The following is a 25,238-nucleotide window of genomic DNA, read 5'->3' as shown; positions in this document are numbered from 1 at the left end:
AAGCACTCTGCAAGTCAGGCAGTATCTGTGGAAAGAGAAACAGAGTTAATGTTTCAAGGCAAAAACCCTACATTTACCTGAAACTTTGACTGCCAAATTCTACCCAGTATCCTTTCATAGTATATTCTCCATGTACTATTGAGGTTAAATGTAATTCCTTTATAAAACCACTGGCAAATAAAATAGAGGCTCTGTTTCAACACATATTTCTTAAATCCTTGTCACCACCACTGGATATGGACTAATTTCCATTTTTATGAATTGTGAATTAAAAAAAAATCAATATCTTGATTTTGTAACTATCTTGTAAAGTTCAGATGAGCAGGGTTTTTTTTGAAGGATTGGATAGAATCTGGAGTGCTCTAGATGTGTTGGAGCTGATGAATACATCTTGAAATACAGAAATGTGTACATTGGAAACATTAATTGGCACAGATATGTATGAGATTTCAGAAAGAAATAAAGCAATGTTTAGGAGGCAGAAGTCAGTGACGGGCTGTATGTGAGGGTTAAAGCTTGAAGAAGAGTCACAGAGTTACACAGCACAGAAGCAGGCCTTGTGGCCACTGAGTCCACACCAACTATCAACCCCCAATTTATAACAACCAAATTTTATTCTCCCCCCAATCCCATCAACCACCCCCAGATTCTGCCATTAGCCTACGCTACAGACACCTTACCAATCTACCAACCCACACCTCTTTGGGATGTGGGAGGAAACTGGAGCACTCAGAGGAAATCAATTTGGTCATGGGGAGAACATACAAACTCCACAGACTGCATCGGAGGTCAGGAATGAACCCAGATTACTTGACCTGTAAAGTAGCAGCTCTACTAGCTGTGACACGGAGCTGGCTAGATCAGAAACATGAGCTAGACACCCTTAGGTTGATTTAGAGTCATTTTTGTAAGTTCACTGGTTATGGAAATTGTTGTCAATGCCAGTATTAAATACCTATCCCCAAATGCTAATCAACTGAGGAAGCAGTTGGCAATCAACTGCATAGGTGGGTCAGGAATTCTGTATAGACCAGAACAGGTAAAGATGTCAGATTTGTGAACCAGGAGGTCTTCACAACAATCCAGTAGTTACCATTACAGCTACCAACTTTATTCCAGATTTCTTTAATGACTTGAATTTAAATTCCTCAGCTGCCATGGTGGGATTCAAATTTACAATGGTCCAGGCTGCTGGACGTTAATCTAATAATTTAACCACTCTGCTACTGTGCCCCTAGAAAGAGGTAGGGGATCAGGGACTAGAGTGTGTAGTTGCAGGCAGAGCACTGTTCAGGATGTCCTTGTTCTGAAAATGTCAGGAACAGAAGTCTTGGACTTAAGGATGAAGTCATACTGGGTATAGTTGGCACAAATGTGAGGATGACTCTTGTTTTACAAATATGTTAATAGAGATGAACATTTAGGAGGTCAAGGATGGAACCTTGGACAAATCAGAAGGGCAGTTTGGGTGCGAGGGAAGAACCCCAGTTTATTGGGAAAACTAGGACTAGAGCCACAATAGGGCAGCATCATGGAGAAAGGATAACGTAGGAGGAAGGTTGATGGACCAGATCAAAAGAATAGAGAGAAATTGAGGAAAGGGGAAATGGCAAAACAGCCAGTTGCATATAATATTTGCTATTTACTGAGCATTTTGTATGCAGCAACTATTATGAAGAATAAAAAACTGTGTGCTTGCTCATAATGGCCAAGCTCTCTCAGCCATAATATTTTTAATTTTGGCAGATTCTGCTTTACATTTATCATATCTGTTGCATTGTTTATCTTACCGATGTGCACCGACTTCATTTGGCTTAGCAGCAAGTAAAAGTCAACATTATGTCAGTGGAAATGGCCTGAAAGAATATCGCATTTCATGACAGAAACAGTTCAACATTTTTCTTTCAAAATATTCAAAGCAAGGTCTGCCTGGCACTAGTGAGTTCCAAAAGATTTTGTTCCAATACCCACAAGGATCTGTGGTTATTCTGAATAAAACAGGATGTGGAATTCATTGTTATTGGGTAAGATTATTGTGATGGATGTGTATCTTCAAGGAAACGATTATGGCTAGTTTATACCAGGGAAATGTTACGCAGTTATTTAAATTACTGTAATTTTCTCCCCTAAGACATTTCCTAGTTAATTCTGGTGAGAAGTAAGAATGTGTCAGAATTGGAAAGCTGCAGGACAGGATAGTGTGGGTGTCTTGGGATATTATGACAGTCAGACCTATTTACATCAAGCTGTGATATAAATGCATTAGTTACTTTTAATAGGAAATTGGAAAATTTTCCACTCTTGCTGATGACTCAAAATTTGTCTGCATCTGCATTTTATTTTAGATTTTCTAATACTGAGTGAGGATAATGATCTACAATAAAAGGGTTAATTATTCAATGGGTAAACTTTTCACATCCCAATGATCTTGTCCATTAAAGTTCTACTACTGGAGGAGTTATGGATGGAGATTCTAATATACCAGTGAAATTGAGCAGAACAAAGTGAATAGAATTGAAGTAAGAATGGCCATTTAGCCCATTCAAGCTAGCTCCTTCATACAAATAGATCCTGGTTAATTTGTGCCAACTTCATTTATCTAACTTAGTTCCATATCCTTTAATACCCTTAAGATTTGTTTGCACCACTTTTGAAAAAAGAATCATCTTATAGTGAGGCTAAAACTTCCTTAAGAGGCTAGAACTAACTTTATTGAAATAGTAACAGCTACAGAGGTGCCATGGAGAAGAGACCAAGCAGAGCAATGAAATATTATCACTTTATGGAAACTGAGCCCAGGCACAGGGGAGGACAGATTAAATGAATCCACACATTCTGGTACTAATATGGGAAAAATAGTAGTTATATACTGACTCATTTCTCATCAACTAACACATCCCAGCATTTTCTGAAGTAAACCTTATAAGGCTTACAAAAACAACAGCTCTCCCATGACAAAATTAGCATTTTTGAAAGTGCTATAGCCAGAACTGACTGTGCAACTCTGTATTTTTTGGGTTTTGCCTTCTTCATTTTATTGCCAGCACACTAAGAAAGCCTGATAACTATGATGCAAATAATTACATAGTCCAGGTAAAACTGACTGGTGCAATTGTGCCATTACTGCTATTACACAGACATGGATCTTTTTGGGGTGTTGCTGGATAAATTTAAAGGTAGAATGCAGTGAATGAAAGTTTGCAGCAAGAAGAGTTAGCATATTCAATTTGATATAAAAGTTAGCATATTCTATTTGAATAAACATCCACCTAGCCACTGATTTCAGATCAAATTCAATGACATTCATTCTTTGTGGCCTACCCAGGATACTATTTGTAATCTGCTGTCCAAAATTCTACAGCCAGTAGTTCAAGCAGATTTTGAGCTGTATTTAACTTTGAGACATCTGATCAGTGAAACATGTACTTTATTGATATTATGGTGCTGTTGCATGATTGTGGCTCTTTGTATAATAATATCTGTATTTTCTGTCAGTCAATCTTTCTGGAACAAAGGATATGATGGATGCTTTGCATCTGCAATGTTAGATCATTTCGAGGAATGATTCTAATATCCTTGTTTAACATTTAAAGGGGGGGCATGTAATCAGGCAACTCCTATTTGTCTTCTCTTTCAGCTCCTCCCACTTTCTCCAGACCAAAGGTGTAGCCATATGCATTCTAATGGGCCCCAGCTATGCCTGCCTTTTCAATGGCTACGTGGAACAATCCATGTTCCAAACCCACACTAGTAATGCTGCCCAATTCTTTCTCCGCTACATTAACCATTGCATTGCTGCTGCTTCCTGCACCCATGCTGAGCTCATCAATTTCATCAACTTCACCACCAATTCCACCCCGCCCTCAAATTCACGGTCCATCTCCGACACCTCTCTCCCCTTTCTTGCTCCCTCTGTCTCCATCTCCAATGGATATTATCTAATGACATCTTTGACAAATCCACTGCCTCCCACGGTTACCTTGACTGCACCTCTTCCCACCCTCTCACTTGCAAGGATGCTATTCCCTTCTCTCAGTTCCTCTGTCTCCACTTCATCTGTTCTCATGATGAGGCTTTCCATTCTAGGACATACGAGGTGTCCTCTTCTTTCAGAAAACAGGGTTTTCCCATCCACTGCTATCAATGCAACCCTCATCTGCATCTCCTCCATTTCCTGCAAGTCTGCCCTCACCCCATCTCTTCCCCCGACATAACAGGGATAGGGTTCCCCTTGTCCTCACCTACCACCTTACGAGCCTCCGCATCCAACACATCATTCTCCGCAACTTCTGCCATCTCCAACAGGATCCCACCACCAGGCACATCTTTCCCTCCCCTCTCTGCAGGGATCGCTTCCCACCAATCCTCCTTCGGGCACATTTCCCTGCAACCACCCCAAATGTTATACCTGCCCCTACACCTCCTCTCTCACCACCATTCAGGGCCATAAACAGTCCTTCCAGGTGAGGCAGTACTTCACATGTGAATCCATTGATGTCATTTATTGCATCCAGTGCTCCCAGTGCGGCCTCCTCTACATCGGTGAGACCTGACGCAGATTGGGGGAAATCGCTTCATCGAGTGCCTTGGCTCCGTCTGCTGTAACAGCCAGGATCTTCTGGTGGTCGGCCATTTTAATTCCACTTCCCATTCCCACACTGACATGGCTGTCCATGGCCTCTTCTATTGCAAAGTTGAGGCTAGACGCAAGTTAGAGGAACAACACCTCATATTGTCTTGGTAGTCTCCAAGCTGATGGCATCAACATTGATTTCTCTAACTTCCAGTTACCATTCCCCTTTGTTCCCCCTCGCCACCCCCCCTTGTTTTCCCTTATCCCTCTGGACCTATTACCCCTTCTCTTTCCCTTTCCCCTCCCCCGCCCTTACAACCTGCCCATCACTCACACCTTCCTCCCTCTGGTTCCCCACCTCCTTCCCATTATTCCATGGTCCACTGTCCTCTCCTATCAGGTTCCATCTTCTTCAGTCCTCTGCCTCTTCCACCCATCACCTCCCAGCTTCTCACATCATTCCCACTCCCCACCCCACCTACTTATCTTTCTCCTCTCACTTGGATTCACCTATCACCTGCCAGCTTGTGCTCCTCCCCCTACCCCCCACCCCCTTATTCTGGTTTCTGCCCTCTTTCTTTCCAGTCCTGATGAAGGGTCTTGGTCCAAAACATTGACTGTTCATTTCCCTCCATAGATGCTGCCTGACCCACTGAGTTCCTCCCGCTTTTCTTTTGTGTGTTGCTCCAGATTTCCAGCATCTGTAGTTTTTCTTGTACCTCCTAGTTGTCAACTACAAATCAAGGAGGAGCATGTTTCCATGGATGGTCCTGCAGGCCATCTGAGATATTCCCTGACAAGGAGCCAATGCATTAGTTCTGTAGTTGCCAGGAACAGCAGAAAGAGGTGCAGAAGCACCTAACTCCATGGCGTTGCTATGGACAATTGATGGGATTAACATAACCCTCTCTAAATACAGTTACAGCACTGAAGGATAATTTCAAAACACATGGAAAACATTAGGATGAAGATATTGATATAAAGGAAGAAACTATTCCACTAACATTATTTATGTTACCTAGTCCTTCAGAAAATTGTTAAATGATGCAGAAACACATTCATCTATACATATTCCTGCTAAGAAAGCAGATTGTAGTGAATGTGTCTATTGATAGAATATGGAACTTTGATAATATGAGCAGCATCTTATGAAAGATCAAATCCTTGCCATTCTCATTTCATCTTTTAGTGTCATTTTCTATTGCTCTTTCTTGGTGATAATACCACTTGCTTCCCCAAATCTTCTCCTACAGGATTGCTTGGGTACAAAAGTCTCTTTGTCCGCTGTTGTAAGTTTCCATGACCAGGCATAAAAATACCTCATTTACAAATGACAAATCAGAACATTGTCAGTTTCTTCAATACTTTCTCTTCACCTGGACATTGAACTACTCGCCCATTTTAAACCAATAAAGAATGTATTGAAGTCACAAAGCATGGACAAGCATACTTTTCTTCGGAAATTTTACCAATACTAAATTCACCAGCAACTTTTACAGCCATATCAAAGGATTTGTTTCCTTATAAGTATTCCATCCTGACCAGAGCAATATACTTAAAGCTGGGGTAAAGGCAGGTAATTTTGAGCCCATGTATTGCACTTAAAGTTCATATTTTTTGCTATTAAAACTTCTTTAAAAAGCCTCATATTTCCCACAGTTGTCCATCAATGGGGTTTCCCTCACACCATGTTTGCCTCCTTATAGACTGACAGAGACCGATTGTAATGATAAGTCTGCAATTCCATTATGATTGCATCACACAACAATCAGGATAGTAGACACTGAACTAGGTGGGCTGTGATCTTGTTTCCTCTGGAAATTCCTATGAGCATGGCAGTATTAGAGATGAGAGTGTTTCAATGCAATAAGTTACAGTGTGATAGCTTACATCAGCCCTTCTCCATATCAAATATTTCTGATCAAGGTGGCACTTGGAAGGCAGGTACTTTCCCAGAAGGATTTTGGACAATTAGAAAGCGAGTCAGCCTGATGTGGCTTCAGGCATTTCCTTGTTGTTTCTCTAAATAAGGTAACTGTACATCCTGCTCAATGCTAATTCCAATTTCCCTTGCGTGACAACATTTTGCTTCAGATGAACACTATAAACACATCTATACAGGTTGATGACATTTTCCAATTGTGTTTTATTTGTACTAGTTTTATAATAAATACATCAAACTTGTGGAAAGCTCCTGTAATGTCATTATCTATATACAGATTGCAACTCAGCAGAGGCATGTAAACAAAAATTTCTGATAAACCTGCACTTAATCTTTGTTTCAGTAATGATCACATTTTGTTTATGCTGCAATGCATGTACATATTCATGAAGATGTACTTTCCTGTCATTTATCTGCATATGTACAAGTGTTTTCAAGTGCATGCATGAAGATAAATCATTTACGAGCGCAAGTGCATGACTAAATTTAAATATACGCCTGACTAAGAGGGAAGGAATCATGATTTAAATCTGATAAAAATTAATGTGGGGTGTTTTATATAAATCATGTAAAATTATTTTTCTACTATAGACGTGTAGAATTGATACGCCTGTTAGATTACCTTGATTGGACATTTGCAAGCACTTCTAGACATTGGCATGAAACCCACACTTTCTGGCAAATGTAAAAGCTTGTGGTAAGGATACACTTTATTAACAAAACAAGATACAGCTTGTAAAACAGATTTCTTGCAGCCTTGGCGCAGACATGAAAAGCTAATTCCATTCCCTCATGCTGACAGTAGCGCAAAGTTTGGGCCTAGACTTTGATGTGTTGGCTTGAAGAAGTTGGTTGGCAAGGATGATGACAGTCAGAATGAAAATGAAGTCAATGAAATCAGATTCGACTGATCAAAGTTTATAACGTATGTGCTGGGGTCCCATTCTCCTTGCATGGTATGCTATTAAGTATCCAGCTATTTGCTTGATCCTTTCAAAACCACATTAAAAATTCTGGTGAGTGGAACGCATGTATAACAGTCATGCAGCATCTGTGGGGATAGAAACAATGTTTCAGGTTGATGACATTAGTCATCAAACTGAAACAATTACTCTATTTCTCTCTCTACAGATGTTGCATGACTGCCGAATATTTCCTGCTCTTTTCTGTGTTTATTTCAGTTTTCCAACGTTTTGCTTTTGTATAATAGTAAAGTGTTGGAATACCACATTAAGTAAACAGAACTGCTCAGTGTGGTACCATTCTGCTCTGTGGCGAATGCAGAGACTCAATAAACTCAAGATAAAGCTGATGCCTTTATTTTTAACTTTCCCCTTTAGTGAACAGTGGCCCTCGCAGGGTTAATTAACAACTATAACCTGTTTTGAATATTGTTTGGAGCCTTTGATAGGCCCAAATTCAGAATCACACCTGCTCTGGACTCAGTTGCTGGTTGAGCAAGGAGATTGCAAGCAAGATTCCCCGAATGACCTCAAAGTGTAAATGAAATAATGAAGACAATATCGTGTGCCGAAGGGCGTGTACTCTGCTGTAATCACAAGACAATGGAGCAGAAGTAGGCCATTCAGCCCATCGAGTCTGCTCCAAGGAAAAGGGAAAAAAAAGAAATGAGAAATTTGGGGGGGGGCGGTGGGGGGGAAGCAGGTGAAAAAAAACTATTCTAATCCCAATTTCCGGCCTTATCCCCATATCCCTTGATACCCCGACTATTTAGGTATATGTCTATCTCTTCCTTAAATGCCTCCAATGATCTGGCCTCCACTGCTGTACCTGGCAAGGAATTCCACAAATTCACCACCCTCTGGCTAAAGAAATTTCTCCTTATCTCTGTTTTAAACCTGTACCCTCTAATTCTAAGATTGTGCCCTCTGGTCCTGGACTCACCCACCAAGGGAAACAGCCTAGCCACATCTACTTTGTCCAGTCCTTTCAACATTTTAAATGTCTCTATGAGGTCCTCTCATTCTTCTATACTCCAGTGAGTACAGTCCAAGAGCCGACAAACACTCATCATACGTAAGCCCTTTCATTCCGGGAATCATTCTCGTAAATCTCCTCTGAACCCTCTCCAATATCAGCACATCTTTCCTAAGATATGGGGCCCAAAACTGTGCACAGTATTCCAAATGAGGCCACACTAGTGCCCCGTAGAGCCTCATCAACACTTCCTTACTTTTATACACTATACCTCTCAAAATGAATGCCAACATAACATGTGCTTTCTTTACCACCGATCCGACCTGGTGGTTAACCTTTAAAGTATCCTGCACGAGTACCCCCAAGTCCCTTTGTACTTCTGTACTTTGAATTTTCTCTCCTTCTAGATAATAATCTGCCCATTTATTTCTGTTTCCAAAGTGTACACCTGCACATTTCTCAACATTGAATCTCATCTGCCATTCCCTTGCCCATTCTCCTAAACTATCTAGGTCTCTCTGCAACCTTCCTATCTCCTCAATACTCTCTACTCCTCCACCTATCTTGGTGTCATCCGCAAACTTAGCCACAAAACCATTTACTCCATCATCCAAATCGTTAATGTACAATCGTAATGTTCTATGCAAATCCACACCCCACCTTCTATCAGGTGGGAGTCATCAGAAGAGGGTCGGAAAGGCAATGGATCCAGATTCTCCCTGTGTAAAATGTAACCTACTTCCCCTTCCACCTCCCACTGCTGCTTCAACCAGATTAACATCCAAAATGCACGGCAACTAGTATAATTGCAAGAACCAATATGCCACGGTGGGTTATTTGGCCGCCTTCTGTGAATATAGTAATTTATTTTCCAAATTAAGTATTTTGATAAACGTCCTGTAGATACATCTCCAATCTGTACCCAGCAACAGAACAATTTTGCAGAAGTTCTGTTTGTGGTGAGAATCAGAATCCAGGATTGGTTTATTCACTGACCATAATTCCCTGGGTTCACTTTCTAAACAAGTTAACCCTGTGGCTTGCAGATATTTTTACAGCATCTAATTGTAAATTCAACTACCCACAAAATATCACTACAGGCTATGCTTTTGGAGGATCTATTTTTAGTGGTGGACTTCTATTGTTAGATTGTGCACTGGTAATTTGTAAACCATGCTTTCAGGATTTCACTGAGCACACACCCTGTCACTGTACATGTTTTCACCTTTCTTATCTTGAAGTCACAAACAATCTGGGTGAAACAGAATCTTACAGCAATGAAGATGAACTGAATTTCAGCTGACTGGAAACAGCATATGAATTGTTCCAATCAGTCAAATTCTAATCACTTGGATCAGTTTAAAACCTAAAATTTAACATGCATAGACATTGGTCTTGTAGCACCGTTTTTTTGTGTGCTATGTGGTTAATTTTCAATCTGAAGTCATAAAGAAAGAGGAGGCCTGAAATATCACTGGTGGAGAAGATTAAGGAAAATATCAAAGCATTTTATATGTATACTAAGGAGAAAGAGGGTAACCAGGGAAAGAGCAGGACATGGTGGACGGAAGGGCCTGTTTTTGTACAACTCTTGTTGGTATGCTGAGCACTGATAGTTTAATGCACCTAAGCAATTGCCATTCTGCATGTGGGCATCAGTGCTTTGAGTTCCATCATGCCTTGAGCCTGGGCAGTACACCTACTGGATGGAATATTGATGGAGATTGATGATCTTGAGCTAGCTCCTGGAAACAGCAGGGCTCCCTAGTTTCATGTCCTGGCCACTGTGCGTGGTACCGAGAAAGCCAGGAATGGGAAAACTATTGAGTAGATGGATCTGAAATAGCACTGCTGATAGCTTGTTGCAATAATTGGGATGTTTAGTTTCTTAAAAATGCTGTGTTTAACTTTGGTACATTTAAGTACTTGCAATATATTAATGTTATCAATAAGATATTTAAGAAAATCTGGTAAATGCAGCTACTTGATAATTGTGAGTTCAATTAGAGTGCAGTGATAAATACGTTAATTTCTGGCTGCAGGGAAGAGAACCCATATTTCACTTTGTTAGTCATCCTTAACTCTGGTAGCGCTCTTGCTTCTGAAAGTCGACCGTTCAAGTTTCACCCTAAAGACTTGAAAGCAAAACTGGACTTAACCTTCAGGCTAGTACTGAGGGAGTTTTGCATTGTTGGAATTGCCATCTTTAGGATAAGACATTAAGTCAAGACTTTATCTGCATTCTTGGGTGGACAATAAAAACTCTGTATACTTTTCACAGAAGATCAGGGGGATCTGGCATCCTGCCCAACATTTAGCTCTCAACCAACATCACTAAAACAGAATGCTGTTGTTTGTGGGATCATGCTGGATATGAATTGTTTGCCAAATTTCCCTTCATTGCCACAATAACTAAATCTTACTGGCTGTGAAGTACTTTTGTGCTTCCTTATATGGTGAATAATGTTATATGAATGCAAGATAGTCACCTTATTAAAGTTTGCTTTGTCTTATAAAATAAAGTGTGAAATATTAAAATTTGACATTTGAGCAGTAATACTAAATCTGCCTGGAAACTGACAAGTGATAGATTGAATGGTTAAAATAGGCCACACATCCAGTTGCACTGCTCCTGCTGCCTTTGCAGAGCAACTGAACAGATGGAAGGAGCCTTCCTTTAATTGAGCAAATTGCCCAGTGCAATGGGATATCTACACTCACCCTGCCAGCTTAATCATAATTGCATGCAGAGTCTGAGTAAATAAAGCTTTTATCTGCAAAAATACATTGATACTTACTATAGTTTGGAACTGGCTCAGTCCCTTGCAGTGAGGACCCATTTGCAAACTGGACCTCCTGAGCTGTTAAACCATGTGGGCAGAGGTAAATAACATTGGCTTGATCATGCCTGCAGTACATTTATATGCCATGAGTGGCCACTTCCTCATTTTGGAAAGGTGGCTCTACTACGTGGACCTCTAAATTGAAATGTTGGACCTAATCCCTTGGGCCAATAGCAACAGCCTCCTGGCACCTACATGCTTCTCCCACTCATTGGCCCTATGTGACTTGCTGCCTGATTGGGAAAGACTTTGGCAGGGATGAATTAGCAGAGGCTTATTTGGCAGGGGTGGGGTGGGGTGCACTGGGGGCCACATTGTCCTCAGTTTATGCTGCTGAGTGCTGGATTTTATCATCCACCCACTTACTTGTCTCCTAGCCCATGTGAAAAATTATTTCTGTTGGCTTAGGATGGATGTTATAATTTATGCAAAAGTTGTTTCTATATTTAAAGTTGCACAGCTCTTCCTCCATTTATAATAGAAGTTTCAATCCGGTTGAGAGGGTGCACAACTTCCAATAACAGTCTTCAAAAAAATACAGCAGTGAACTTACCCCGTGGAGTGGCAAGTAAGGGGCTGCTGTTTCCAGTCTACATACATTGACTTCCTAATTTCAGTTGCAGTGAGTATACTGGTCATAGGGAGAATATCAGTTTAAGGGAGATACCAATAATCATTCATTTTACATTGCTCTGTGCATCATTGGCTGGGAGGCCAAGAACAGACCAGCATTTCTTGCTGTTGGCCTAGGTTGAATCTAGGCAGGCCAAAACCAAGAACTAGAGAACAAAATGACAACCAAGTCCAAACAAAAACATGGTTGTCGCCAGTCTCGTTGGTTTCCTGTATCAATGTTTGACAATTAGTCAGGGAAATCTGGAAACTGCCCAAAACAATAATGATAAAAGATGCATTGCAACTCAGTGTGAGCCATTGCATTCAAGGGATAGGCCTTACACTAAAATTTTCTTGTAAATAAAGCTTATTCAAAAATTCATAACCACCTTGTCAAATTATGTGAGAAAATGCCTCAGAATAAATAATACAATGCTGAGTTGAATTTCACAGGCATGAATACACACATTGTTAAAGTTCCTACTGGTGCTCATTCAACTTGCACAATCATATGGGATTTTTCAGATTTGAAAATAAACACCAAATAAAAATCTGCTGTTTCTCTAAAGTTCTTAGTAAAATATCACAGCAAGCATATCAAAACTTGAGCTCACCTGTTTAAAATCTCAGTTTTGTGGAAGAAGAAACTGCTCTTGATGTTGACCTTTGGTCCACTAAGGGTACAAAGGTCTTCCTTAATCACAGTGAAACTGGTGTTCAAGGCTATCATATTGCAAGGTGATCAATAAAAAATGACCCTTCAACACAGCTATGCTGTTGTAAGAGTAGCTTGCTGCACTAAAAAAATAGACCTGTGATAAAATCCCAACTCTAAACATAACAAAGCAGTATATGATCCAGCCACTGAATAATTTTAAATAAACTAACAGATGTTTCATTACCAATAAGCACTTGTTGGTGCTCAATTGCTTCACCCCCTCCTTTTTAGCACAATTTCCATGTCCTGATTATTTTACTTGATTTCTAATCCTGCTGTCACTCTCTAACACACACCTGCGTTGGAGTTTAAGTGAGTTGATAGAATTGATGCTTATGAATTCCACTTTTCTATCATTCTCAAATTTGGAAATAGATCCTTGTAGAACCTCTTAAAATCTCTTGCTATCAGGTGCAATAATGTGGAAATTAAATCTGCCTGTGCAGGTTGAATAGTGGACACTGATGTTACTGCTGTAAAACTCTACTGGGAGCCATGCTTAATGTATGGGGAAAGCCTATGGGAAGCAGGATAATAGACCCCATTCCCATAATTAAATAAAATTATTTGTACTTCTGTGGATCCTTTTACTGGGTACAATATACATGTTTAATGTACCCTCCAAAAGTGGTCATTCATGTGTTTCTGTGCTCTAAGGAAAATAATCCCAATTTCTATGACCTTCCATAATCTTGCATTTCCTCTATCATCCTGGTAAATTGACTCTGCTTCCTCTTCATGGCATTAACTTCCTTTCTGAAAGTTACTGAGTGTGATGCTTATTCTGGAATGTAACAACATGGAGGAGGAAGATAATGACAACAATAATGACTATTACACTGTAATGAAAGGTCCACTGGCAACTTATTTTGGTAGGTGTCTGCATACTTTGGTGTTATCTGGTTTACATAAGAGCACTGTTGGATATCACAGTGCAGGTATAATAAGGTGGCAAAAGGAAGGGTTCATAGCACAACTCTGGTTTCCTTTAAACATTGTAAATGAATCAGTAGACTAATGTCTTTATTTCTCACACCATGATGGATTTATATGATAAATTATATACTTTCTCAATCTACTTGAGCAATAGTTTGGAATCTGGTTTTTAACATTTTCTACTGTACTTCAGATTCTCTTTAATATCACAACAGTAATCAGAAATAAACGTATGTTTTTCCTAATTGAACAAATTACCCAGATGCAGCAAACCTGTACCACGGAGTACTGCGCATTTGAGAATGTTCTCATGGTGAGTTATCAGCTTTAGCTGGGATCTCCAGAGGAAGTATAGAATCGGGGCCAAGCAGTTCTCCAAAAGATAGGAGAGAAATCCAGAGTGGAAGGAACAACCTGGCACAATCTATGATTAACACGAGATTATAGAGTAGGCGATTCAGCCCTTCTTGTGCCCACTGCTTCTTTGAAGGGGCTATCTAATTAGTCCTGTTCCCATAATCTTTCTGCATGTTTCTGTGACAGTCTTGTTTAACTATATATCCAGTTCTTTTTGAAAAAATACCATTGAGTCTGCTTAAATTACCCTTCAAAGCTATCAATTCTAAATGATAATAAATTACATTAAAAGAACCTTTTCATCTTCTCCTTGTTCTTATGCCAATCATCTTAAAATGGATCCTTTGGTTACAAACGTACCTGTCAATTAAAGCAACTTTTTTCTCATTTGCTCCGTCAAAACCCTGCTTATTTTTGAAAACCTTCTTTAAATCTATTATTTACCTTCTCTGCTTGAGGCAGAACAATTGCATCTTCTCTAATCTTTCCAAGTCTCTGAAATCTTACATTCCTCATACTATCTTGGTAAAATTTCCTCTACCTTCCTCCCCAAGGCTGCACCATTCCTTACAAATGATGCATTAAATTGAAAACCACTCCATCTGGGGCCCAACCAATGATTTATAATATTTCCATACTCTAATAATCAATTTCTTTTAGACCTGGAAACATTGGATTTCACTGTCTCAATAGTATCTGATATAAAGATGAGGATTCTAATCCAACTGAAAAATTAAATAAAACTGAACAAAAGACATGCCCTCTTCTCATTACTACCATCAGGGAGGAGGCACAGGAGCCTGAAGACCTATACTCGATGATTCAGGAACAGCTTCTTCCCCTGTGTCATCAGATTTCTGAATGGTCCATGAACACTACCTCATTACTCTTTTTTTGTACTATTTTGCAATTTATAGTAATTTTATGTCTTTGCACTGTACTGTTGCCGCAAAACAAGAAATTTCATGTCATATAAGGTAGTGATAATAAACCTGATTCTGATCTGATTCTGAAAATAGTAAATTATTAAGGGGTTTGAGAACTTCAGTTTTTTATAAACCACTGGTGCTATTCTTCAAATCCTCTCACGGTTATCCTAGCATCAGGTATAAGCTGTCATTAAGAGTGATAGACAATAAGTCCCACAAAGATTCCACTATGTAATCAGTTCTACTTAAGAAAACACAGTTTAATCTAAGTTTGATCAAATAGTCTTCAGCATCACAAGGGAAGTCATCCTTTGGCTCATCTTATTTCATTCATCTGAAAAGACCATACAACTCCCCCACTTCCCCTTCCAGTTTAATGAGTTCCAAACTTTTCACCTCCACTGCTTACTCAGATATTTACTTTGAGTATTAATTATTCATTCATGACTTCCAGACATCATTTCTAGATTTCATCTTAGGTTTTAGAGCCTGTGTCCTTTTGCTGTACCAATGCAGTTCAGGTTGAAAGAAATTTTCCAGTTTATCTATTCCAAATTGCCTCTGGCCATAAAGTAATGATACACATAACATCATTTAAATGTGATAGAATTTTGTTTTAATACAGCAAATTCTCCTGTTTTTTTAAGCAATAGGTTTAGCAAAACAAAAATATAAACACAAAATAAGCCACTTTTGTTCATTAACTGTGGATAAACAAAACACTCAACTCCATACCTTGAAAAAAAAACTGCATCTTGCTTGGGTCCAATTCAGTATCGACTTGCTGATAATTCTGAACAGAAAACACAATAAACAAATTACTTTAGCTTTGAGGTATTAGCTGTAGCTGAAAGCAAAATAAAAAGAACAGCATGTGCTACATGGCATGTTAATCAACCTCTCCAAGGGGAAATGGAACACGTTCATGACACAGCCATAGATGTGCTTTAGTCGCCATTCAGGTGCCCTCCATAAAGTAAAAGTGCAGATGTTATATATGTTGGACTATTGAAATGAAATTTATTGATTTGATGCAGATTACATCAATGCATGAAGAAAAGTGCCATAGGCAATTTACTCTGATGTGCTGTGGAAATACAATGTGGCAGCTGACCTAAATTTGTCTAGAGAAAGAAATAGATTCTTTGACTTAACATGTGCTAATGATGATGATTTGATTTTTATTTACTTTGTCCTAAAGTCATAAATTTATAGGTTTAAAAATTCTTTCTTTGAAATATGAACCAAATGAGAGGTGGTGAAGCAGGTATGTTGATGCCATTTCTGAAATTCAGTTCCACTGAAGGACAAAAAAATGGATTGGTACCCCATAGTGCCTTATGAATAAATGCTATGATTGTTTCTTTTATATTCCTTCACTGTATCAGTCTTGCTCATTTTTTTTTCATAGCTGATAATGATATTTAGTGCGTATCTTGTTAAAATTTGCAATTAAGTAGTATTCTTTCCAATCACATTTGAAGCTGTTATTTGTATCTTCTAATGTTTCAGTACATATGTCCATCGACCAGAAAGCACTATCAGTGAAAAATTTGCTGTAATCAACTGGGAGTCTCTGTACTTCTGGGTTAGGGAGATGTTGCACTAGGTTTCTGCATGATCACTTACACTGGTGAGTTAATCCATGAAAACATCTGTTGCTCATAGCATTAGCCTCAACTTGTGTTGCTCCAGGTGGCCAAAGAGCCAATCAAAACTCATTGTCAAGAGTTAAACTCATTGGCTACCCGAAAGAGGTGACTGCTTTTTTGTGCAATGGCCACCCAGTAACACATCAATGCTTTCAGAAAATGAGAACAACCATTAACTTCCTGATTAAATTGTGCATAGGGTCATAGGGCAACACAGCATGGATACAGGCCTTCAGCCCAACGAGTCCATGCAGCCCATGGTGCCCACCCATCTCGTCCCTATTTCCTACATTCGGCCCATATCTCTCTAAGCCCTGCCTTTGCATATACTTATGCAAGTGCCTGCCTCAACCACTTCTTTGGACAGCTCATTCCATATACTCACCACCCTCTGCGTGAAAAAGTTGCCCCTCAAGTCTCTTTTAAATCTTTCCCCTCTCACCCTTAAATCTATGCCCCCTGGTTTTGGACTCCCTTGCCCTGGGGAAGAGACTGCTACCATCCACTTTATCTACGCCCCTCATAATCTTATAAACCTCTAAGGTCACCCTTCATTCTCTTCCGCTCCAAGGAATAAAGACCTAGCCTGGCCAACCTCTCCCTGTAACTCAGGCCCTCCGGTCCTGGCAACATCCTCAAATCTTTTCTGCAGTCTTTCCAGTTTAACCACGTCTTCTCTATAACAAGGTGACCAAAACTGTACACAGTATTCCAAGTGTGGCCTCACCAACAACTTATACAACTGCAACATAATGTCCCAACTCCTATACTCAATGACCTGACTGATGAAGACCAGCATGCTATATGTCTTTTTCACCACTCTGTCTAACTGTGATGCCACTTTCAACAAACTATGCACTTGTACTCCTAGGTCCCTCTGTTCCCTAGTCCCCTAGCATTCATAGTAATGGTAGGTCCTACACTGGTTTGAGTTTCCAAAATGCATCACCTCACACTTATCTGTATTGAAATCCATTTGCCATTCCTCGGCCCACTTCCCTAACTGATCAGGATCTCCCTGTAATGTACGATAATCTTCTTCACTATCAACAACAGTTCCTAATTTCATGTCATTGCAAACTTACTGATCAAACCTTGTGCATTCACATCCAAAATGATTTATATAAATAAATTACAAGGGTCCCAATACCGACCCTTGCAACACACCACTAGTCACTGGCCTCCATTCTAAAAAACAACCTTCAACTACCACCCTCTGCTTCCTATCTCTGAGCCAATTTTGAATCCACCTAACTAGTTCTCCCTGGATTCCATGGGACCAAACTTTCCAGACCAGCCTACCATGCAGGACTTTGTCAAAGGCCTTGCTAAAGTCCAAATGGACAACATCCACTTCCCTACCCTCCTCTACCTTTTTGGTTACTTCTTCAAAAATAAACTAAAAGGTTCATCAAGCACGACTTTCTATGCAGAAAGCCATGCTGATTCCTCCTAATCAGACTCTGTCTGTCTAAATGCTGGTAGACCCTGTCCTAAGAATTCCCTCCAGTAACTTCCCCACTACTGCTGTCAGGCTGACTGGCCTGTATTTCCCTGGCTTGTCCTTACTACCCTTCTTAAACAAACAGAATGACATTAAGATCAGATATCCTTATTAGTCACGTGTACATCAAAACACACTGAAATATCTCTTTTGTGTAGAGTGTTCTGGAGGCATTCCACAAGTGTCGCCACGCTTCCAGTGCCAACATAGTGTGCCCACAGCTTCCTAACCTGTACGTCTTTGGAATGTGGGAGGAAACCAGAGCACCTGGAGGAAACCCACGCAGACATGGGGAGAACATACAAACTCCTTACAGACAGTGGCCGGATTTGAACCTGAGTCGCTGGCACCGTAATAGCGTTATGCTAACCGCTACACTACATTAGCCAGCTTCCAGTCTACGTGAACTTCAACAGTGGCTAATGAAGGAAATATATCTGTAAGGGCCTCCCACAAGATCTGAGGATGCACTCAGTCAGGCCCTGGGGATTTATCCACCTTAATGTGCTACAAGGCTGCAAATACCTCCTCCAAGGTAATACAAATGTCCTCCAAAACATCACCACTTATTTCCCTCATCTCTTGAGAAACCATGATTTTCTCCTCAGTAAACACAGAAGAAATCTTTGCTAAAAATCCCATCCATCTCAAGACATAGGCAGACCTGCTGATCTCTCAGGGGACCTTCTCTCTCCCTGACCACCCTTTTAACATAGCGATAGAACCTTGGGATTTTCCTTAACCTTACCTGCCAGGTCCATCTCATACCCTCTCTTTGCCCTCCTGATTTCCCTCTTAAGAGTATTCTTAATCTTTTTATATCAAGGAATTCACTCGTCCCCAAACTCAAACCCAATGTATACTTCCTTCTTTTTCTTGACTAGAACCCAATATCTTTCATCTGCTAATGTTCCTTACAGTAAACTTGCCAGGTTTTCCCTTCACCCTAACAGGAACGTGCTGCTCCTGGACTCTGATGTTACACTCTTAAAAACATCCCGCTTGCTATCCGTTCCTTTCCCTTCAAACAGGCCCACCCAATCGACCTCTGCTAGATCCTTCATAATTCCCCCAAAATTAGTCCTGCTCCAGTTTAAGACTCTAACCTGTGGATCTGTCCTATCCTTTTCCATCACTATCTTAAAACTAATAGAATTATGGTCACTAGAGCCAAACTACTCCCTGACCGCCACTTCCGTTACCTGCCCTGCCTTATTTCCTGACAGAAGGTCCAGTATTGCATCCTCCCGAGTAGGGCCTTCTATATATTGACTCAGGAAACTTTCTTGGACACATTCACAAATTCCACCCAGTCCAGGCCCTTAACAGTCTGGGTAGTCCAGTCAATACCGGGGAAGGTAAAGTCTCCTACTAATGTAACCCTATTATTCTTACAACTATGAGCAATCTTTCTACACACCTGCTGACTACTGGGGGTGGGGGGGGTGGGGTGGTCTATAATACAGCCCCACTAGAGTGGCCCTCCCCTTCTTGTTTCTAGGTTCTACCCATATGACCTCACTGGACGATTCCTCAAGAATGTCATCTCTAACTACTGCTGAGCCCTCATAGTTCAATCTCACTTCACTCTGCCTTCTCAACTTTTTCATGTTTCATCCAATCTGGTATGCTGGCTTGTCACCCTTTGAGTCTTCACATTCCCTTGTCCACTCCCAACCACCCCATCCTCCCTGCTTCAACCTGTGGCTGATTACTTGCGCATTCCTTGGTGTGTTGCCCCTTTACTTTATCCATCCTTGCTCCTGGTTCACCCTACAGGGTCTGCATCCATCCTTGTGTTTTCCTTTCAGGTCCAATTAAGCTCCACCCTGCTGGGTCCGCACCCAGTTTACCAGATCCCCTCAGGGTCCTTCTGCTCCCTGTGCTTCTCCCTGCCACCCGCTACTTCTGTGCCCTTGTAGTTGACTCTCGCTTTGCATATAGTAGTAAAACTAAAGCTCCCATTCTTGGCCCAAGAATGGCAAACTTCCATCCAAATCTCTTAAGTTCAGAAGCGCTTGCAACCAAGAACTAATTTCAAATCCAGGATGTTGCAAAAAAAAAAGTGACCTTCATATTTTATTTTCATATCCCTATAGATAAAATTATTTCTGAAGATTCCTTAAGCTGTGCAATCCAATTCTTGAAAGGGTAAGAAATGGCAGATCAGTTCTGAATAATGAAAGTGACTAAACTGAAGACTTAAGGCTTTAAATCCTTGAACAAAAGTACTGCTTTGGAAGAGGAAATCATAGTTTATATCAAATCAAAAGAACATAATCTGTACACAAAACTTTTGCTAAGACAGATACTAAAAAAATTTGTTTCTAAGTGTTTTTTTCAGTGCTATGCAAATGAAAATTTAGCTTTTCGTAAAATAGATTCCACTTACAATGGTTTCTAGGTAGTTTTATACCACTCCAACAATTAAATCAAGCCTTCCCTGTGGACAGCTAGTTTTCACAGCAAATATACACAGAATTTTTATATTCACATTGTTGGAAGAAATTACTTCACATGGTTCCAAATTGTCCCTTTCATTGTGCATTGTCAACCCAGACAGATTTGATAGTGCTGCCTGCTCTGCACAATGCTATTTTAAACAGGATCCAACCAAGTACTTGTAGGCCAACTCAGGTATGTCCTATTAATTTATTTCCTTACGTGGACTTTGCATCCCACCACATAGTACTGACACCCTTTGCCAGATTCATGAATCCATGTCATTGCCCCTCACCTCTGATCTCCCATTCCAACTCTATCTTTTTACAACTTTCAAGTCTGATTGCTGGGCTCAGGATCAAACCTTTGCCCCCATCTATTACAATTTACTGATCCTCCATATCGACTCGGGCCCAAATACCACCCCACCCTTTGAACCACCACTATTGTCCTCTCTCCCACACTCCTCAAAAGGTACAATGCCTGAAGGAAAAGCCTTACGTATTGCAAAATTGAATTAGTAACACCTGACACCTTGGGTCTAGGGTGCAACTGTTTCTAATTGATAGGTTGACACCCAAAACAGTGGTTGACATGTCACACCATGACTGATTAGCATACCTGTGAGCACTGATGAATTTCTAGTCCACTTTGTTAATGAGAAGTAATATAGTTCAGAATCCTATATATTCTTGTTTGAAGATAAGTTGCACTAGTGTATTATTAACTTGTTTGCTTTATAACCTAATCTTTAATTTCACAGTAAATGCCTATGTAAAATATAGGCTTAATGCATATGCAGTTCAATCACAAATTTAGCTAAAGAAGTTATGTATCATTAGTACTGGCAACAAAGCAACTTAATATACTCATTTTATTTGTTTTATTTTCTCCTTTCTTGCTCAATTCTGTTATCATTCATGTAAGACAATGTTGAGTTCACACCTACAGTATATGGCAACATCTCTACATTAGCCTGTAAGGGGTACGAAATGCCTCTTATATAGTCCTATTCTCCTTCTCCTGAAATCAGGCCACATTCAGATTAAGTACCCACCCAGCCATGAATCTAAAACTAGTAAACCAAATCTGCAGCATTTAGAGCCAAGCATTTCAAACATTTTAAGCATAGAGCCACAACGCTGTGAGTATGTGATATCTATTAAACGTCTTTATCTAAAAATACAATCCTTTCCCAACAGTATTATGTGCATGAACTCTTAAATACAAACTTGTTAACTAATCTGTAAAGAGGCTTAAAGTCTTTTGAATTGTTCTTTTGAGGTCTGTATTTTTAGTTAAATCAGAGAAGGCACAAGGGGCATGGTACTTAGGTTGGTCACGCACTTACACTTTGTTAAAGTTCCAGGTTTTGGAAAATGCAATAGATTATAAATTCTCAGTTTCCAAAAAAAAAATCAGGCACACTGGATTAGGAAGAATTAATGTGGTGTAAGGGGAAGAAACCCAAAAGGTCATGAGTCTCCAGCAATGATCCAGATTAGATTGCTAACACAAGCACTAATTACACTGATTTAATCAGCAGTAAATAACATTGTATAAAAAGTTTTGTTTTCCACAAAACATCTGTGAAGGATAGTGTTATTTGAATTTATAACCTCCCATCTGTGTTCCAGGGCTCCATAACAAAAAGCAGTGCCATGGAAAATCATTTGCATTTCATCTTCCAGAGCAGATGTTAAACTGCCCTCTCAGGCAAACATAAACATTCTGTGGCATTATTTTGAAGAACATGGGAGCCATCTCCAGTGTCTTGGCCATTATTTATCCAACAACCAACAGATTTTATGACTATGATATAGCTATTCATTGGAGATGACTGTGCACAAATTAGTAATTGTATTTCCTTCAATGCAACAATGTCCACATTTCAAACACTTTGTCTGCAAAGTAGTTTGGGGAATTCTGAGTTGTGAAATAATCTTCACATTTGGGTCTTGTATATTTGAAATGATATTCAATTGATCAAAAATAGTTGGAAGCTTTAAATTTGGTGGATGCTTGATTTGTTTCAATCCGTTTATAAACAACTGAATGTTAGATTTTTTTTGTTGGCAACAGCATAATGTCTAGATGGGGAATTAAACTGAATTTTAATATTAGGCGATTAGTCATAGAATATCAATGGTCTATAAAGTGAATAGAATTTCAGAGTTAGGGACTGTTCCTAGAGACATAATAAGTGCAAAAATCCCAGAATTTGTGTAAGTGAAATACAAGAACTGGTGACCCACTTTTGTTTGAAATACATTCAATTTTCTAAAAATAAAGAAAGTGCAACAGTCTTGGTGTTGTCTTAACTAAGCCCCAAAACAAAAGCTCATTGTTAATAAAAACACTTTTATGAAGCCAATGGCATAGTCAACAGCTCAACTCTCCCATTGACCTGCTGAGTTCTTCCAGCAGTGTTTTTTTTGCTTCAGATTCCAGCATCTGCAGTCTCTTGTTTCTCCAGCTCAATTCTCTTGATGTACTTTGGCAGTCAACTTCAATTTATCTCTGGGAAGAAATGTAATGGCAGAGATTGAATTCCATGCATTGTAAAAGGGTGGATATCCACTAAGAAATGCATCTATGCAGAATTGTAAGTGTGACAAAATCCATTTGGGCACATCAGAGAAATACCCAAGACTGTCAATTCTGTTTTTCTCTCCACAGATGCTACTTGAACTGGTGAGTATTTTGAGTATGTTCTGTTTTAACTTCTGCCTTCCAGCATCTGTATTTTCTCATTTTTCAATTTTTTCAGAAAAATTTGTCCAATTTAAAATTAATAGATTTTTGGCAATGGTTAGAAACTAACTTTGATGCATCATTAACCTGTTTTTCAATCAAACTGATTTTCTTTCCCATTGAATTTTATGAAGATCACTGGGCGTGATGTGTAAATGGTTACTGACATGCAATTCTCTGCTATTACCAAAAGACCAATTTTACTCCAAGTACTTACACGGTGTAGGTAAACAACATCACTTTAGAGCCTATGGTTGTAGATTAAAAAACACCACTTTGGCCTGTTATATGCAAAAGTAGAGGTGGTGTTCCATTGCCAGAGCAAACTTGGGAGGAAATGGGTAATTTATGGTTGTTATCCTAGTTTAACATCTTGCATGGTTGAACTGCGAGAATAAAATCAGGCATAGTGTTAAATGAGTGACCGACCTAATCTTGTTTCCTGACAGCATTTAGGCTAAAATTATCCTTCACATTTGTTCTGATGTGTTTCTGAATCACATGTCTGACTCTTCAAATGGACAAAAGACCAGAGGGCATAATTTGAAAAAAAATTCCCTTCATGTCCTGGCCAACATTCATCCTCAAACTAATGCTGTCAAAATGGGTTAAGTTGTCAGTCAACTAATTTGTTATTTGGAGCATCTAGTAGTATGCAAACTGGCTAGTTTATACAACATATAATCATGATTAATTTAATAGGATGATGCATTGAGATATCTTTACAATATAGGTTATCAATAAATGTATTTACCCTTTCACACTCTTCCCTCTGAGGAAACCATTTAATCTATTTTTTGAATTTTCTAAAATGTTTGATTTTAGATTGTACAAATACTCATGTGAATGTCATTAGTCGGCTTATTTATGTGTACCTGACATATTTGTAGAAGTGCAAAGTATTTTCAAATATTCTATGAACTGGCACCCTTTATCCAAAGTTTGTATAATAAGTAATTTAGTGATATCAAAATTGTTTGCATGTGGATTTGATTTACAAAAATCTGAATGCAATTATGAATTTATGGAAAAGTTAAAGGCATGGTATTTTTTTTTACACAGTCTCTCATGTGGAACATTTAGCATCTGGGGTTAATAAATTACCACTAGCTTTCTGTTCTCTTTCTACAGGTTTTTATTGCAGACTGAGGCAGTGCTTCATACTGATGGTGAGAAATGAATGTGTCTAACATGTGTGGATGATATCATACCTCAAGAGCAATGAGCTCATGAGAGATACTTGACATTGCACAGAAGTAATTTCTAACCTACGACTGCACTGGATGCTGTTTATGCATGACTGCTTAATGTGCCATAACAATTCATATATAAGCTACATTAAAAAAATAGTTTAACTTGGGAGTTATCCCCTGAAGAGGTCTCAAGTTTGAGGCCTCTATGAAGAGAATGCCAGTCTTTGATCACTTGTACAATGAATTCAGAATACATCATAAATTTAGTTTTCCTTCTCCTATCTGTTCCCTCAGGAATGCAATTTCCCTTAGCAAAGAACCTAGGCATAATAGAAATTTGCAGGCCATCAGTGCGAGTGTGCTGCTGGCTACAAAGAGGGGTTCAGATCAATGTGTGAGACTACACAAGTCCCTCTCTCATGCACTTATCCAGGGCATGAAGAAAATCTTCATGTCTGATCAGCATTTTTGCACTCTTCCCCTCTTCCCTCCAATCTCGCTTACTTTGTCACATTTTCTATATTGTCCTATTTTATTGATATTGATAAATTTAGAACTCTTTAGAACTTTCTTTTTCTAGGTTTTAAATGAAATACAGAATCTGTGAAAATCTGATATAACTCAGTATTTATCAGCATCTTAAAGCTATGGAAATCTGTCTTCTGCTCCCCCCCCCCCAACCCCCTGGCCCACCCAGTTGTCAAGCATGTAAAATCTAAGTTTGGGATATCTGACTAAAAATGTCAAATTTGCCATGTTTTTTGTTAATAATATGATTCAAAATGCCTTGCCTGAAAGCTGATTGAATGGTAATTTTGAGAAAGGCATTGAATATAAACTTG

General features: G+C 39.4%; 1 protein-coding gene across 5 annotated transcripts in view; it reads right to left on the bottom strand.

Moving 5' to 3' along the window:
- The window catches only part of ppp2r3a (protein phosphatase 2, regulatory subunit B'', alpha), a 292,477-nt gene that overhangs the window by 192,306 nt on the left and 74,933 nt on the right, over window positions 1-25,238 (bottom strand). For all 5 annotated transcript variants that reach the window (XM_052018001.1, XM_052018000.1, XM_052018002.1 and 2 more), the window contains one exon: window positions 15,587-15,644. The gene's annotated coding sequence lies outside the window, so the exon portion shown is untranslated. The remainder of the gene's footprint in view (window positions 1-15,586; window positions 15,645-25,238) is intronic.

The sequence above is a fragment of the Pristis pectinata genome, chromosome 6 (genome assembly GCF_009764475.1).
Source record: "Pristis pectinata isolate sPriPec2 chromosome 6, sPriPec2.1.pri, whole genome shotgun sequence".
Classification (NCBI taxonomy): Eukaryota; Metazoa; Chordata; class Chondrichthyes; order Rhinopristiformes; family Pristidae; genus Pristis; species Pristis pectinata.
The sequence above is the reverse complement of the archived record's forward strand: the minus strand, read 5'-3'. Positions and strand labels throughout refer to the sequence as shown.